Here is a 17,461-nt window from a genome sequence, read left to right on the forward strand (position 1 = left end):
GAGTAAAGAGTAAGAGTAAAGTTCTTTTCTTCAAGATATACGGGAACTAAGTATACCCAAGAGTAAATGTTTTTACATTTAAGATGAATGGAAACTGAGATTTCCAAAACAATTTTGATTAGTTTGAATACTATCTCTTTTAAGAAAAATATGAGTTTTGAGAAAGAGTTTCTGAAACATAATTAGAATGACAATCGAGTATGTCATCAATGTTTAAGTAGTATGGTATCTGGATATGCCATCAATGTTTACGCAATATGACATCCCGAGTCATCAATGATCATATTAAAATATAATTTTGATATGTTTTTTAGAAAGAGTTTTCAAGAGCAGTTACCTCTTTTTAGAGGGTAGTTTGAGCAATTATCTCAAACCTAAGAAAGAGTTATGTTTTTAAAATATATGAGCTAAGTATATTTTGGGAGTAGTATTGAGCACCGATATGGGGATACAAGTTCATATTAACTCAAGTCTCCATAAACCATGTAGCCATCATGAGTAGTAAAGGGACATACTTTTTAGATGACTCCTTAAGTGTTTTTTAGCATAGGCTAGTGGATCCACTTAGTTAAGGTGTTCTATATGACGGGAAAGTATAGAACAGTTCTGGCAGCATGGGCAAGACAATGTATTATCAGTTAGGCTCATAGTGGTGGTTGTCGATTAGAGAAACTCCCACAAAGTTATATTGTATTTTTATATACACACTGAGTATTATTGTATTTTTCAATACATTGAGTTGATATTTATAGTTTTATAGCTTTCCATATATATTGCATCTTTTACTATTGTTTTATCCTTGAGTATCATGAGTTGAGTACCTATGAGTTGAATATCTTATCCTTTGAGTTGAGTATCATATTCTTGAGTTGAGTCGAGCAAGTGAGTTGAGAAGAGATAAGTATGTTTCTTTTTTATTAAGTTCAAGCTTATGTTTATGCTTTAGAATTGCCCTTACATGCTCATACATTCCACGTACTGAGCTATTTGGCCTGCATCATGAAATGATACAGGTACAAGTATTCAGAGTCATCAACATGAGCTTTGTTGATACCACATGGAGTTCGAGTTAGCTATGGTGAGCCTCCTTGCTTTCGGAGTGTTCCACTTTTACTTTCAGTTATATCAGTTGTTAGGATGTCGTGGGTCTTGTCCCGACTTCCATCTTTGTCAGTTAGAGACTTCATAAATAGACAATAGAGTTTTAGAAGACTGTTCATTTATTTTGTTAAAAGTTTTAAGGACTAAAGTTGCCTATTTTATGGCGAGTTGAATATATTATTTTATTCAGAGTTTTTCATTTGAGTTAAAACTTTGTATTTCAGTTTCATGAATTTTTATTCAGTTGTTAAACTTTGTATGCTTGAGTTAGTCTTTTGCTTGTAGTCAGCCAGGATGAATGTTCGCTTGGGGACCAGAAATGATTCTCGAGTGCCGGCCACGTTCAGGGTGTAGGCTCGGGTCGTGACATAAGTAATTCTAAAATCCTTCTTTTACTAGAGCTAAATGTTTCAAAAATTTTCTTGTGATCCTCATTAGGATTACCCTTGATCGATTCTTTATCCGTTTATGTTTTAGAGTTTGTATATCATTTATAGTAAAGATATGTTGCAATGGTTGCACCAAAATTTTAATGTATAAGAAATATTTCGTCTCTTTCGCTAATTCATTGATGTACATTCTGAAATGTTTATTTGGATTCCAATTTCTACTATCTAAATAATTACTAATATATTAAATATAAATGTTAAAAGTGAGAGATAAGGCATAAGTACCCCTCTAGACTATGACCGAAATCCTATAGACACACCTAAACTTAACTAAGATCGTATTATCCCGTGAACTCTTTTTTTCGTATTTTTGTGCACTTTTAGTGTTGATGTGACACCTTTAACCACCCAAGTTGGTTGTGTTCGTACACACTCATCCGTCACATGTGTAAATATTATTTTAATATTTTTTAATTAATTTGTTTTTTCCTTTTAAAAAAAAAAATAAAATATATATATTTTTTAATTTTTTTAAAAATATTCTTAATTTTTTATCTTGTATTTAAATTAAGTTAATACATATTTTTTACCTTGTATCGAACCTTTTTTTTTACCTACATTCATTGTTTTTTCTCTTTTATTTTCCTATTAATTTTATTTTCTTTTGTCTTTCGTTTTGATTTTATTTCAAATGGTTAATTTTGAACGGATATCAAAATAAGTGAAGAAAATCAAATAAAACATATAAAAAATAAAATGTTAAAATTAAAGGCCACTTTTAAATTAGTTTTTTTTTTAAATACACATATTTTTTTTAAAAATAATTAAAAGTGGAAAGATAATAAATTAATTAAAAAAAGTTTAAAGTGAAAAGAAATAAAAATAAATATTTTACAAAGAAAGAAATAAAAATAATTAAGTATATATAAGTTTTATTATCAATAAATATGTGTGCTAACTAATTATAAAGTTATCAATCAAAAAATGACATGTGTCCAATTTGTGCACTCACCACTTGTCTTAAAGACAATGTGCACACTTTCTATGCCATGTCAGTGTTTGTGGTATATTTATTCCATTTTAAATTAGTTTAGAGGGGTAATAGGACCCTAGTTAAGTTGAGGTGTGTCTTTGGTATTTCGATCATAGTCTAGCAGGGTACTTATACCTTATCCCTAAAAGTGAGAACAACAACTACTAAAGGAAATTACATTAAATTATTAAGCCGAATTACCATGTACTCCTAGTGTTATCATATATAAAATACCATTCTAAGAGATCGGTTGGTAGCTGCATAAAGTTATGGAAATATTAGTAATGTAGAAATTAGTTACGAGTGAATTTATGTGTTATTTTATGTATGTATTAATTGTTTCACGTTCTTATGTCGCATAAAACTAGAAAATGACTTCATTGTCATAATGACTTGTTCTTTACTCAAAATCTAGAACTGATGATACTCAAACTTCATCATCAATGGCTGCATCCTCTTCCACTTTCTTAGTTTATTTCTTGCTACCCTTATTTTCCACGACAACCCACCACAATACTTCTTGTCTTTATAGATCCAAAATCATCACTCAACAAGAATCTTTACCCAAAAATGCCACCCCACAACTTATTTTGGGGAATCTCGCCCCACATCAACGAAAAATCAGTAGACCTCAGTTGGTCTACATCTTCCCTGAAGGTAGCAAGCTGACCCTTAAATTAGCAATCACCTTAGAACTACCCTCGGCCTTTTCCCAAGCCTCTAGTCTAGCTATGAGGTTATCCAAAATCACCTTGTGTGACTAAATCAATCTCACATTGGGTCATCCTATCTCTCAACGAAGCCATAGCTCGCTCAATTTCCCTATCAATCAACGAGAGCAGTGGGAGCAGGGGCAGGTGCAGGAGCAGTAGTAGTGGAATTAGAGGGAACTGAAGGAGATGGAGGTATACTTGATGACTTTAAAGTAAAAGTGGATGTGGTGGCATCAGAAGCCAAGGTAGTTGGATCAACAATGGGCGTGGTGTCTGGTGATGGAAGCTTCCTTTAAGCTGCATCGTTCAATAGATAATCGACATCAATCCTCTAGATATCATTGTCGGGGGTTGGGGTAATCCGCAAATTAGTTTTCTCCCGAGAGGGAACTCTAACCTCCTCACAGACTCGTGTGATCAAAACTGGGAAAGGCAGTGAGATCTTCTCTTGTGTAGCCAGAGGATATACTTCTTCTAGAAAAGCATGATATTGTTGCTTATGAACCTGAACAAATACTGAGCACCTATATTCAGATCTTTCTTCTTAATTCTTACACCATCAGCCATCCTAGGTGAAAAAGTATTCAAATATCAATGGTGCTAACCACCCTTTTAGAGCGTCAAGCTCATGGTGCATCTGAATTAGGAACATGTCAGCCTGATTTGAGGGAGTGCAAATGGTTGTGTTTGTTTCTCCCACATGGAATTGTACCATCTTTCCGTGCTCTTCCACTTCTTCTAATGGCTTTCAAATGGTCCCTTCCTTTTCTTTGGAAAGGCATGAGCATAAGTCATGTAAAACTCTGACCCATGATGGGACATATGGGTTACAAGGTCTTGTGAAACCCCTGAACTTGTGAAATTGAATGGTATCCCAAATTGCCGGGTAGTCTCTTAGAAAACCATTTGTGGAAAATCGTCTCTTCTCTAGAATGGTATGCTCTCCAGCTGCCTTGAGCCTATAAAGGCTTCTAGGAGCGATTACCAGGAGAACTCTTGATGTCAGTGCTTGAGTAGATGAAGGTGGCACCAGTTTGGACTGTATGCTTGTTCTTTTTCTTGCAACCCTGTTTTTAGGTTTCTTACTTGCATGCGTAAAAGATCATAGAGTGGGTGGTTATGGACGAGGAGCGTCAAATGGCTCGTTGATGATTATGCCCTTTTGCTTTTTCAGTGGAGGAGGAGGAATAGACTCTCTATCAGATTCTATATCTAAAGTCACTACCTGCATTCTATAATTCTAGCTATAATCTACAACGCACAATCATTCAAATACATAATCGGTGAAGGTTAGTTGAAGTCACACTCAATTGAAAGCACAGTTTAAAAATTGTTCCAAGGCTCACCTAATGAGAAGACAACCCACCTAACAGGATGGGCGAGCTCGCCAAATTAAAAAGTACCAAAAACCAAATTATTCTGGCATATTAGGTGGATTCAGTTCCAACTCGGTAATTCACCTAGTTGGTTTCGGAAGGCTATGACAAGTCCGCTAAAATTGACAATGCAAAGTGGAAAGAATTAGGTATCAAGGGCGATGTTCACTTTCACTTGGTGATTCGTCAAATGGGTTCGGCGAACAATAACAAGTTTGTCAAAGGGAACAATACCCAAGGTAACATATTCACTTAAGAAGGCGAGATGTGGCTTACTTTGTGATTCACCTAATTGTCTTGGCGAAATAAGACAAGCCCGCCGAACAGGTGGTGTTCAAACCAGTGCCTACTTTCATATATTAAACCAATATACACAACAATATCTAGTACTCCCTTAACTTTATAATCTACCCACAAGCTTTTCTACTCACGGGTACTCAGACTTCCCCCAAAATTTACAAAGTATTGCTCAAATTGACAATTTTCTATTAAGAAAGTCGTCACTCTATCTATCACTGGGAAAAATCATGCAATTGGGTCAACACTGGGCTAGTTAGACTTCACCCATATCAAATTCAACCAAGACCCAACAATATTTACCAGTAAATTTCAACAAGTAACCAACACATTCAAGTTTATCAATTTAGGCAAAAACATAATCAATCAACTCATGGGTAGATTTCAATAGGATCATTTTAGCAGGACCCAATGAAATCAACTAATATCATGCATCACATGGCCTAATGCATATACATAAAACACATTTTAAGCTCAAATAATAAGATATAAATTGAATATCAACCTCAAGTTGAAGAAAAATGCAAGAACACAAGAGGTTATGGCTTGGATAAACTGATCTAGAAAGATAATGCATTTCACGAACTCAACAATAACACAAAAAGGTCACTTGCACACTCAAATATGTTATTGCAAATGAAAGGGAGGAAAGGGTCTCAGAGTTGGCAAATGGTTTTCTTTTTGAAAATGAAAATAACCTTGCCCTTCTTATAGTAGACACATTCAGCATCATGACTAACGTCGCTGAGTGCCTTCAGCATATCACCAACTGGAGTGGAAGCTTGCTAAAGAGGCTTGAACGAATACCAAACCTAAAGGCATTTTCAGCAAACTCGATGGAGTCCACATACTGTGCTTCGGTGGATCATCTTTTGGAGCTTTGATCCCCTAAATTGACAGTACATTTTTTTCCATTTTCAAGCTTAGAAGGTGGATAAGAATAAGTTCGCATAATGCCTTCAGTGGATCGCCGTTATAGTTTTGGCATCGCCTATTTTCCCCCTCACAACACTTTGACTTCTTTTCAACCTAACTCATAAAAGAGGTTATTGAAAGTAATAAAATAAAAGTATAGACTTAGGTTGCCCCCAAGAAGCGCCTTATTTAACGTCGTGGCATGACATAATTCTAATTTCCTGAACATTCATTTTTTGGATTTGGGACGGTGTCGCTAGGCAACGGTCCTTCTTGCCTTGGAGTGAGATAAGTGCTGATCTGGCATGACATGTTCCAACCGTATAACCAAATTAAGTTCACTTCCCATGACATGTTTAGACAACAAATCGATTTGGGTCATCATATTATTAGCCATGGTTTCATCTTGTTCATTGTCTTTTTTGATTTATTCTTTGCTCATGCTCAGTTGTACAGTACACACATGGTCTTCTCTATATTCCATGATCGGTTAACCTTTGTCATGTCGTCTAGCAACAATGTTGCTACCTCATAAGATTGTCTCATTAATCCTTCATGGACCAACTGATAAGCCAAACCTTTATTGATTGAATCAAGGCTACAATAGAAGTATTGCAACAACAAATTGTTTGGAACACCATGTGTTGGACATTGTAAGAGTAGTTTCTTGAACCACAACGAAGTCTCATGTAGAGTTTCACCTCCAATTCACTTAAATTTTAGATTTGGGTTCGAAGTTTAACCATCTTCGAGGGGGGAAAGAATCTCACCAAGAAAGCTTCATTCAACTCCTCCCAAGAAGTGATAGAGTCATTTGACAATTTCGACAACCATCGTGTAGCTTCACCCATCAAAGAGAATGGAAATAGCCTAAACTTCTTGGACTCTTGTGAGATATTTTTGTAACAATAACGGCCCACACACCTCCACAATATTCTGAAGGTGTTCATGGCGGTCCTCATGAGCTTAACCTCCAAACATTCCTTGTAGTTGGAGCAATTGTAGCATTGTTCTGGTTACATGAAAGAATGCTCTCCCAGTTGTAAGAGGTATCCAGATGGCTCCCATGGTTTGAATTATTTTCACATTTATATCATTCAAATCACCCATGATTTCATTTTACACGTAGTGACTATCGTTGTCACTACCATGGTCACTCATGTCCTAAACCTGCATTTCACCAAAACACAACACCAAGCAACAATCCACCAGAACTAAAAAAAATTAAAAACTAATTTCTCAAATGGAATATCTAGCCATCACTCCCCGGCAACGACACCATTTTTGATAATGCTCAAACTACTCTTCAAAACCAATTAAAAGAGTAAGCAATCGTCGTCAATAAAAATACCCAACAAAGAGTCAGGGTCCAATCCCACATAGAGTGATACAGAGCTAGGAATTCAATCAGGAAATTTGGAATGTAAATTCATTCATTTGCAGCAATAAAATAGGTGGGTGGATGATTTCACCAAATTTAATTAAAGGATTTTTTTGTCACAAGTCGCAATTAAACTAAGATTTTAGAAATTCAAATAAGTAACATGTAATCTAGGGGTGCAGTATTGGAAATTGATGTCACATACGCATAATTGTGTTGCTCTATAATGATGAACATCCATGGATAGGCTGGGTCATCTTCAATGACACTAATCTTCTTTCGATCTCATAGCATCATATCATAGAATTCAATACAACAAAGTATATTTATAGCTACAAAATCTAAGCCACAGATGTAAAAATATAGCTATTACCTAGTAATAGTCACAAAAATTTGAATTTCATAGCTATTTATAAATTTGTAAAAAAATTTAGCCACGAAAATTTAATCGACAAAGCTAATTCCTTATTTTTTCTACAATTGCCAAAAATTGTGGTAATAATTTCCCAAATCACTACTACTTTATTGCTATAGCAAAAGTTTGTGGTTGATCATAAGTTTTTGCAACTCTATAAAAGTTATTGTAGCAATAGTTACCTTTTAGCTACAATAAACTATTTAAACAAAATATTGTAGCTGAATAGATATTTTTTCTTCAAGTTATAAAAATATCATGGCAATAGATAATTGATATTGCCACAATTTTTTGCTATAACAAAATTTTGTAGTTACTTATTAGTTATTGCAATGAGTTGAAATTTATTGTTAGTAATAGTAACCTTTTATCCACAATGAATTATTTAAAACAAAATATTGTAGCTAAATAACCATTTTTGCTTCAAGTTACAAAAAAATTGTGGCAATAGTTAAACTATATAGCCGGAGATATTTTGATGCACTAAATTTTTTTAGCTTATTATTAATTTTTGTCTCGAGTTAAAACTTGTTGTAGTAATAGATATTAACCTTTTACACGCGCGTCACATTTTTTTTCAACATTAAATCTCTTTTTGTTTCCATTAAAAATCCTTTTTCTCTTTCTTAATTCTGAATCCATAGTTAGCCTTGTCATTTGTACCTCTTTTGTCATATTTACATGTCGTTAGTTTCAGAACTTGGTCTTCTTACTTATTTGGTTCTTTTCCACCTCACTCAAATCATTTTTGTCGTGAGATCTGGTTTCTCAAAGGAAAGTAAATATGGTGAGAATACGTGTTGGAATGCTAGGGTTTTATTATGATTGACACGTGACAACTGGAGAAGTGGACCAGAGAAGACGCCGGAGAAACAAAAAATTCATTCTCATTCTAAGCTCCTGACTCATCAGCCACAACCTCATACTCGTATTCATTTCTGCTTAACATTCAAAGAATCCATCCCAAAATCCCCAATTCCCTTAAATGCTTCTTAACTAAGCAACGAAAAATTATGAGTTACCACAGCAGAAGCCCAAAAGGACTGAAAGAAGACACGCCATGTCTAAGACGAACATGAAAATGAAATTTTTCATTGGATAAAGGAAGAGATAAAGGAGGGGTAGCAGTAAGTCTTTGAGAATGTTTGAGCAAAGGATTGGTTTGGTATATAAAGGAAACTCCTATAATGAGAAAAAAAAAAGAGGCCACGGCAGAAAGGGATAAGGAGGTAGAAGTGATGGATAAGGATGGGAAGGTTTATAGCATATGAATGCGTAGGAGAAGAAAACCAGAGTAGATACAGTAGAAGACGCTCGAGAGAGAGGTTTGAAAATTTTTAAAGTATTTTTTTTAAAAAAATTTGGTAACTTTGTGTATTTCTATATATGATTAACATCATTCAGTACATTGGCTGTACTTGCACCATATTTATATGAAAATACTTTTAAGAAACTAGAGTTATTCTAGTCTTCTATATCTAGAATTTCAATAGTTTCTACACAGTGAAACTGTCTACACCAAAACTAAAGAGCAAAATATTGTTCATCTTCATTTGTTGGATAGAGTTGCTCCTATTTTCAAAAGATCTAGAATTCCTCTCTTACCGTATTGTCTACCATATACAAGCTGGAACTATTCTCTATCTTCCTCTATCTCTGACCTTCAAACCTGCTTCTTTCCAACTTGCTAGAGTTTCAAAAATCTTTCCAGGCATTATCTATGTGATACTTCTGAGTGCCAGGAACATCCTCCATACTTGACCAGTTATTTTTGCAGTGGAGGAAAAGATGATCAACTGTTTATGTAGTTTCCCCACATAAGCAGCATCGAGGACAGATAGTAATCCCTCTTTTCATCTAGTTATCTTGAGTAAGAACATTTTCTCGTGCCAAAATCCATACAAAAGATGAAACCTTATATGGTATCTTAGCCTTCCAAATGTGCTTCCAAGGCCATTTAACCATTTGATGATTGGTTTGATTCATATATTTGTAAGTTGCATTCACTTTGTAAGCACCACTGTTGTGTCCATTCCACCATAATCAGTCAACTCCTTGTAAACATCCAAAAGTTCCCAACAGATTGAAGAAAGCAATCACCCTACTCACCTCCCAGGCATTAGTCATTCTACTAAAGGTAATATCCCAACCTTGGTTTGACCATTGTTCTCCACTGTATTATGTTGATGAAGTATAGGATTGATGTTAGGGAATTTCTCTTGTGAACTCTAAGTCCCTAACCATATATCCTTCTATAAAATAGTTTTACTACCATCTTCAACTTTAATGTTACTTCAGTTTTTCAGTAAAGGCCATAAGACGTTGATAGATCTCCATATACTAACCCCATAAGAAGTGTTGATCTCCTTTTTCATCAATATGTCCCCTTCCTTATTATTTTCCTTGATAGCCCTTACCCATAACATTTGGGTCTTGTTGTGTGTATCTCCAAAGCAATTTTATTTTTAAAGCCTTATTCTAAAACTTCAGATCTCTGAGTCCCAGTCCCCTCCTTCTTCTCATTCACTGTTAAAGCCTTCCATTTCACCAACTAGAAACCTTTCTTCTCCTTATTTCCTTGCCACAAGAAAGATCTCTAATGTTGTCTAGTATTTTAGTAACACTTGTTGGGACTAGAAATAAGGACATCATGTAACAGAGAAGGGCATCTAACACAGAGATGATGAGTTTGACTATTCTACCTAGTGACAAGTATGGTGAGAAACACAAACTATGTTATTCCATTTTAACATAGTTTATGGGTAATAAGACCCTAGGTAAGTTTAGGTGTGTCGAAGGAATTTTGGGTATAGTTCAGTGGGTACTTGTGCCTTATCCCTTTTATATTTGATAAAGGAGTGGTAGTTCACAAATTATTAATCTCAGAAACACAAACTAAATAAGATAAGTAATCCAGAAGTAGGTTTTCATGGAACCACATTTCAACAACAAAAAGTCTTATAGGACAATTGGATGCACCCTATGTGCTCTCTTTTGTTGTTTCAGGAAACTCATTGCTGACATTGGCTTCAATTAGGAAGTTGTGCTAAACAAAGAATACCTCTATATAATCTTATCCAATACTATATAAGACCACACATATAGAAACTGCATAAAACTAACCTCTAATGTTGTGTATTGCTTAGACCACTCAAACCATCTTTACCACCAGCATCTTCATTCCCCTGTAATGTTTTGTTGGATCCATCATTTGAATTGTCAAACTTGAAGTATGAAGTTTAGAGCCTAATACCTAAAGATAGACCCCAGTAATAGAAGGCTATTTCCGTTTATGATTACTTGGTGTGAATACAAACACTTGGACTTTTCTAGAATAGATAGACTATTCTTTTTGTCTCTTCATTTTATGAAATATATTCTGGTTCTATCTCATGTACTTCCTATGGCTTTCCCCTAGTCTCTCTCAATTTCCTGTTTGATTCTTGGTACTTGCATATTTCAAAAAATCAACACACACAATTTATGGGACAACAATACTGAACAACCAGTATTTTGCTTTGCTTGGCTAAATCAATGCAAACTAGAATGGTTGAGCTTATACCTTCATGGTTTAATCACGACTAAAACTTGACCAGAGTGATATAAATATATTGATGTATCACAATTCAATTTCCTTGTTCTCGCTTCCCTTCCCACCTCTCCCCTCCCACAAAAACAACCACCAAAGAAATGCCCTTTCTGAAAACGATCTAACCTCTCAACATTGCAAGCACCTTGACATCTGGGCTCCAAAATGTTGAATTCTCTATTGAAAAAAATGATTTGTTATCTAAAAAAGAATTTGAAACATCTTGCAATTTGAAACAACTAGGAAGAAGCTAATAATTGGAAATAGTCATTTTTGGAAAGAATGAAAATCTAAAAATTTTGTTAAGTTATAATAAGTTTAGTTTTGTCCAAGTTCAAATGGCCATAACTTCTAGCTCAGGATGATTTAGAGGTACTTCCAGATATGGTAGGAAATATCTTGGAATGATCTTTCCAACGCCACTAAGTTTACGCGATTCCGAGTTCGTATGAGTGAGTGATGCCCTTTGGAAGTTGGGTTGTTGGAATAAGGAAAGTCCAATCCGGATTTTGAAAGGGTAGTTTGGTCTTTTCCTTGCCCAATTATTTTATTTCTTTTTTGGTAATTAAGTTAGGTTCTCATCAGAATTAGATCAGTTTATGCTTTTACCAAAATACACTAGGGCTTGGAGAAAAGAGAAAATAAGAGGAGAAAGGAGAAGAGAAGCAAGATTCGTCAAGATCGTCGAGTTTAGCTTGTGGATTTCGTCGGGGTGATCCCTACAAGGTATGTGAGATCACATAACGTTGGGTTCGTTCACCCACGCTCCAATCATGATTCTATTTCAGCGAAGTTATTAGATTTGAAAGTAAATCCTTGAGTTCTTGATGACATTCGTTTGAGTTCTTGTGGGTTGTGTTGTTGGAGTTTTCTTGAGATTGATTCATGTTGTTAGTTGTGTTTTTCGAGTAGAATCTGATGTATATTGAGGGTAAATATGATTCTAAGTGTTTGGGGAAAGAACCATTGAAGTTTAGAGGGTTTAGAGATGAAAAACGAGCAAGAAAAATCGAGAATTTTCTTGGCAAGGGCTTGGGGCACCGCTCCTCTCAGAGCGCCCCACTTCGGAGTCTGAAGTTTGGGCTCTGGGGCTACGCGCCAGCCAGAGCGCCACAACTTCAGCTCTGAAGTTTGTGCTCTAGCGCCCCGCGCCTTTCAGAGCGGCAGGGACGCTAGTTCTTCCCATGTCTTCCGCAACTTTCCGTACTAGTTCCTTAGCAATGTACCGATGTTTTCTAGTTGATTCCAACACTCTAAGGTACATCTAAACATAATGAAATCATCCATAAATATGAGATAGTGAACCTTGAATCCATAATCCAATTCAAGGAAAGTTAAGATCAAAGTCAAGAGAAGCAAGAGTCAAGTCAAGAGAAGTTCTTAGAGTTTTCCAAAAGTCTTTTCCAAATGTTTTAACTTTGTTTTAAGACTTAAAGTTCAAGTTGAGTAGAGATTAAAGATTAAAGTTTGAAGTTCATTTCTTCAAAAGTATATGGGAATTATGTATTCCCAAAGGGTTTAAAATGTTTTCACATTTAAACAAGAAAGGAAACCTCGATTTCCAAAGAGTTGTCGGACCAGTTTTCAGAAAAGAGTAATCGTTTTCTAAATAAAGCAAGAGAGGAAACTTTGATTTCCAAGATAACCTTTGAGCAAAGTTTTTGAGCACTAATCTCAAATCACAGAAAGAAGTATGTTTTTAAACATAATAACAAATATCATATTTTTTGGAGTAGTATTGAGTACTGATATGGGGAAGAGTTCAGACAACTCACAACCCCCATAAACCATGTAGCCATCATGGGTAGAAAAGGGTCATACTCTTTAGATGATTCCTTTAGTGCTTTTTAGCATAGACTAGTGGATCCACTTAGTAGTTCAGGTTCTATACCCCCAGCAAGGTATAGGACGGCCCTGGCAGCGTGAGGCAAAACACTGTATCATCACAATAGCTCTTACATGATGGTTGTCGGTTAGAGAAACTCCCACAGAAGTAATTGTATTCTTATATACATAGTTTATTGTATTTTAACATACATTTCAGAGTTATATGTATCTTTGCATACACACAGAGTTAACATCATGTTTTTAACAGCCTTTCTTTATATTGCACTTGTTTTAAACTTCTTTATATTGAAATGAGTTCAGTTATGTTGAGTTGAGTTGAGCCAGGTAAGTTCTTCAGATTCTTTTCAAGCCTATGTTCTGTTTAGAATTCAAACTCGCATACTCGTACATTCAATGTACTGATAACAGTTAGCCTGCATCTTATTATGATATAGACACAGGTAAATAGGATCGGCATCCAGCACATCGTTGATCCAGTGAGCACTCCAGAGTCAGTTGGTGAGCCTCATTGCATTCCAGAGGACTCTTTTTATTGCTTTTAGTTTTATTATTAGTTCATTCGGATGTCGTGGGCCTGTCCCGACATCCATCTCAGTTGTTTAGAGGCTTCATAGATAGACAATGAGTTAGTTAAATTCATTTGTCACTACTTTATTTTTGGCTTATGTTTTGAGACTTGAGGTTGCCATTTTGGCTAAGTTTGAATGTTTACTAAAAGACACCCTAAGTTATTTCACAAGTTCCTTTTTAGACTATTTCTTTTGTTTAAGTCTTCCGTTGAGTAAGTAAGCCAGGCCAAGGGTTTGCTTAGGGCCAACAATGGTTCTCGAGTGTTAGCCACGTCCAGGGTGTAGGCTCGGGGTGTGACAAAATTACTTTGTTATTAGTAAACTAAAAGACAATTGATTATATAGCCTTAAAGGTGACGTTTGTTTCCATCCCTTTACAAGCCATCGATTATCTATTAATCTTTCTTATTACTTTTTATAATAGACCCTTTATTATTCACTTGTGTAGCCTTTGTTGAGAATATAATTAAATAATAAAAGTGTGACCTTTCTAACAGCTTAAGCTTTTAGATGAGATGGTTACACACTTCAACATGGTATCAGAGCAGGCAGAGGTCCTGAGATCGAAAATCTCACCGCCACCCAAACAATTAAAAAGAATTTCCACGTGCTTGGCCCATTCAAAAAAAATCAGGCCCACACGTGAAGGGGCGTGTTGAGAATATAATTAAATAATAAAAGTGTGCTCTGTCTAATAGCTTAAGTTTTTAGATGAGATGGTCACACTTTAACAACCTTGTTCACCATCCTTCTTTGAACACTCTTAATTGACCATTATGTTTTTATCACAATTCCTAATATTACTCATATGAGTAACATACATTTTCCTCTATATTGTCATTAATATGACATTACCATTGAAGCCAATTTAATGACATTAAGTTTAATAGACAAGGCTTTGTGGCTAACGGGTTTCTGATTATGAGTAATTTGTGACCATCGAAGTCCTTTTCTTATTGGTAATATTTTTATTTTATTGTTATGACAAGGGAAACAACAGTTTCCACCCTTTGAGTGGCCAATGGGTAAAAACTCAGCTACTATGCAATAACTCGCAAACCACACATGAGAGGTAACCCTTAGAGGTAATGAATAAAAAGATAAATTCTTCTTCTAATAGTAGATTGTGTTCGGTTTCTTACAAATTGAATCTTTGTCAGTTTTTGTGCTCCTAATTATATACTAAACGAGCTTGTGAATCCTGGGATACACATATATCATGTGAAATATCCTTATGGACAATGTCTTTTAACATGCCTCAAGCTATGAGAATTTCCGATAAGTGTTAAGTATTTTCAGTAAGCTTTCCAACATTCTCGACGGTCAAAACAAGCACTCAATTAGTTGACCCAAACTAACTAAGTCGACAATATGAATTATCTATGTGTTCCACTCTTTTGGAGCACATTTCACACTAATCTCTATAATACATAATGCAAACTTAACAATAAAGACAATGTCTTTAAAAAACCAATGGAATAACGGTAAATTATCTGAGCCTCCACCGATTTATCACAAGATTCACTAGGCTTACCACTTACACACAAAACAATGGATGGAAGCTTATTAATATCCCATCCATGAATTCAACAAATGACCTAACCATATGCCTTATATGCTCCTTCTTCATGTTCGCTATAGTAATTGAATGCTGAACAAGATCCAAACAATCCTAAAACCTCATCCTCCACCCTTTTTTACCGACACCCCTACAGACAAGACAAATAAATTCCCCACCACTCTCACTATTCTTCTCATAATACACTCTCAACCCACCATCCTCCTCAAACAACTTGGCGAAAAACTTCAAATTTTTCTCCCCCTTTTCCACTTCCATAGCATCATCATCCTCATTCTCATACATATCCTCCTCATCACCATCATCATCAATTGAGTACTTCAAATAATCTGATACCACCTTCAACACCTATTGTTGAGCCTGATTGCCAACAACACTAGCCAATTCTTCAACAGTGGGCAAATGGGGTTGCGAATTTGGTTGTGCAGTGAAACGGGGCCAGCCAAATTCAGTGATCGAAGTCGATTCAATGGGAGTTGGAAAAACCCATTCAACTCCAGAATCTATTATAGCTTCCTTCAGACTTTTCGATTTTTACTCATTTCATTTCTTCAACTAAGTAGAACCAGAGGGTTGTAGACTCATTGGGGTTTGGGGGTGGAGATTGGGGTGGTAATGGGGGTGGGAGGGACCTTGTTGCCATAAAGAATGGAGGTAGAGAACTTTTTGTATTAATCTCTGCTCATTGTAACTATTCATTGGAAAATGTGAAATTCTTGACTATTTGAGCAGAAGGGTTTTGGTTGCTACTGTAAAAATGCCAGGGAATCACCAAATATTGAAGGGTTAGGAGCGAAATCTCCAATTTTGGTGAAGAAAAATGGTTTCTTGACGGAAGAAACCGGGAACTAGAAAGGGGGAGTTTGGTCAGCTGGTAATTAAATAGACAAAGAGAGGTTAAGCAAAAAAAATAAGTCAAGTTTGGACCTAAATTATTTTCCTTTTTTTTAACCACTCTTTGTTTATTTAATTACTAGCAACCCAAAATCCTCATTTTCAGTTCCCGTTTAATGCTTTCAAGAACCCATTTTTTCACAGGAGCCGGCGATTTTTCTCCAAACCCTTCAATTTTCAGTGATTCTCCGGCATTTTTACAATATCAGACAAAAACTTTTTGCTCAAATAGTTCAAGAATGTCACATTTTCCAATGAATCGTTACGATGAGCAGAGACTAATACAAGATGTTCTCTACCTCATTCTTTATGGCATCAAGGTCCCCCCAACCCCACCCCATTTCCACGCCAATCTCCATCCCCAAACCCCAGTGAGTCTACAACTTTCCAGTTCTACTCAGTTCAAGAAATGAAATATGAAGAAATCAAAAAGGCTAAAGGAAGCTATAATAGTTTCTGATGTTGAATGGATTTGTCAAACTCCTACTGAAATGGCTCCGACATGAAATTCGGCTGGCCCAGTTTTACTGCACAACCAAATTCGCAACCCCATTTGCCCACTGTTGAAGAATTGGCTAGTGTTGCTGGGAATGGAGCTTAGCAACGGGCGTTGAAGGGGGTATTGGTTTATTTGAAATACTCAATTGAGGATGATGATGGGGATATGTATGAGGTTGAGGATGATGATGTTACAGAAGTGGAAAAGGGGGAGAAAAATTTGAACTTTATCGCGAAGTTGTTTTAGGAAGATGGTGGATTGAGAGAGTATTATGAGAAATACAGTGAGAGTGGCGGGGAATTTAGTTGTCTTGTGTGTAGTGGGGTTGGTAAGAAAGGGTGTAGTAAGAGGTTTAAGGATTGTGTGGATCTTGTTCAGCATTCGATTACTATATTGAACATGAGGCAGGCACATAGGGCTTATGGTCAGGAGATGAGAGTGAGGATTACGGACCTTACATCCCATCTGTGGAATTTATATTAAATTTTATCCTACGGGTCCAAACTATGATCCATAGAAGTTTTCACAGACCGTAGATCCAATTCATAGAATTTTTATTCAATTTTAAGTCTCAAAAACTCATAGTATGGGTCCAAACTACAACCCGTAGAAGGTTCTATGACCCGCAGATGGATATGTAGGAATTGGACCCCAAAATTTGTCTCTCTGAAGTTCTTCCACGACTTGACAGCACTATGACCCGTAGAAGGGTTTCATAGTTCGATGCTTCAGAAAACTCTGTTGTGGTATTCTCTGGTAAAACGACCACAACTTTTTACTTCAAACTTGAAATGAGGCAAACTTGATGGTGTTGCAAAGAGGACTCATAGAACTTTAATTTGATAGGTTATAGACCACTTAGT

General features: G+C 35.8%; 2 pseudogenes; one reads left to right on the plus strand and one right to left on the minus strand.

Annotated features, from left to right (window-relative positions):
- Positions 1-10,486: 10,486 nt before the first annotated feature.
- LOC125811242 (uncharacterized) lies at positions 10,487-16,199 on the minus strand (annotated as a pseudogene).
- A 139-nt stretch (positions 16,200-16,338) lies between these two features.
- LOC125811243 (uncharacterized) lies at positions 16,339-17,081 on the plus strand (annotated as a pseudogene).
- Positions 17,082-17,461: the final 380 nt, after the last annotated feature.

The sequence above is a fragment of the Solanum verrucosum genome, unplaced genomic scaffold, assembly GCF_900185275.1.
Source record: "Solanum verrucosum unplaced genomic scaffold, falcon-dt-bn FXZP01000308.1, whole genome shotgun sequence".
Taxonomy (NCBI): Eukaryota; Viridiplantae; Streptophyta; class Magnoliopsida; order Solanales; family Solanaceae; genus Solanum; species Solanum verrucosum.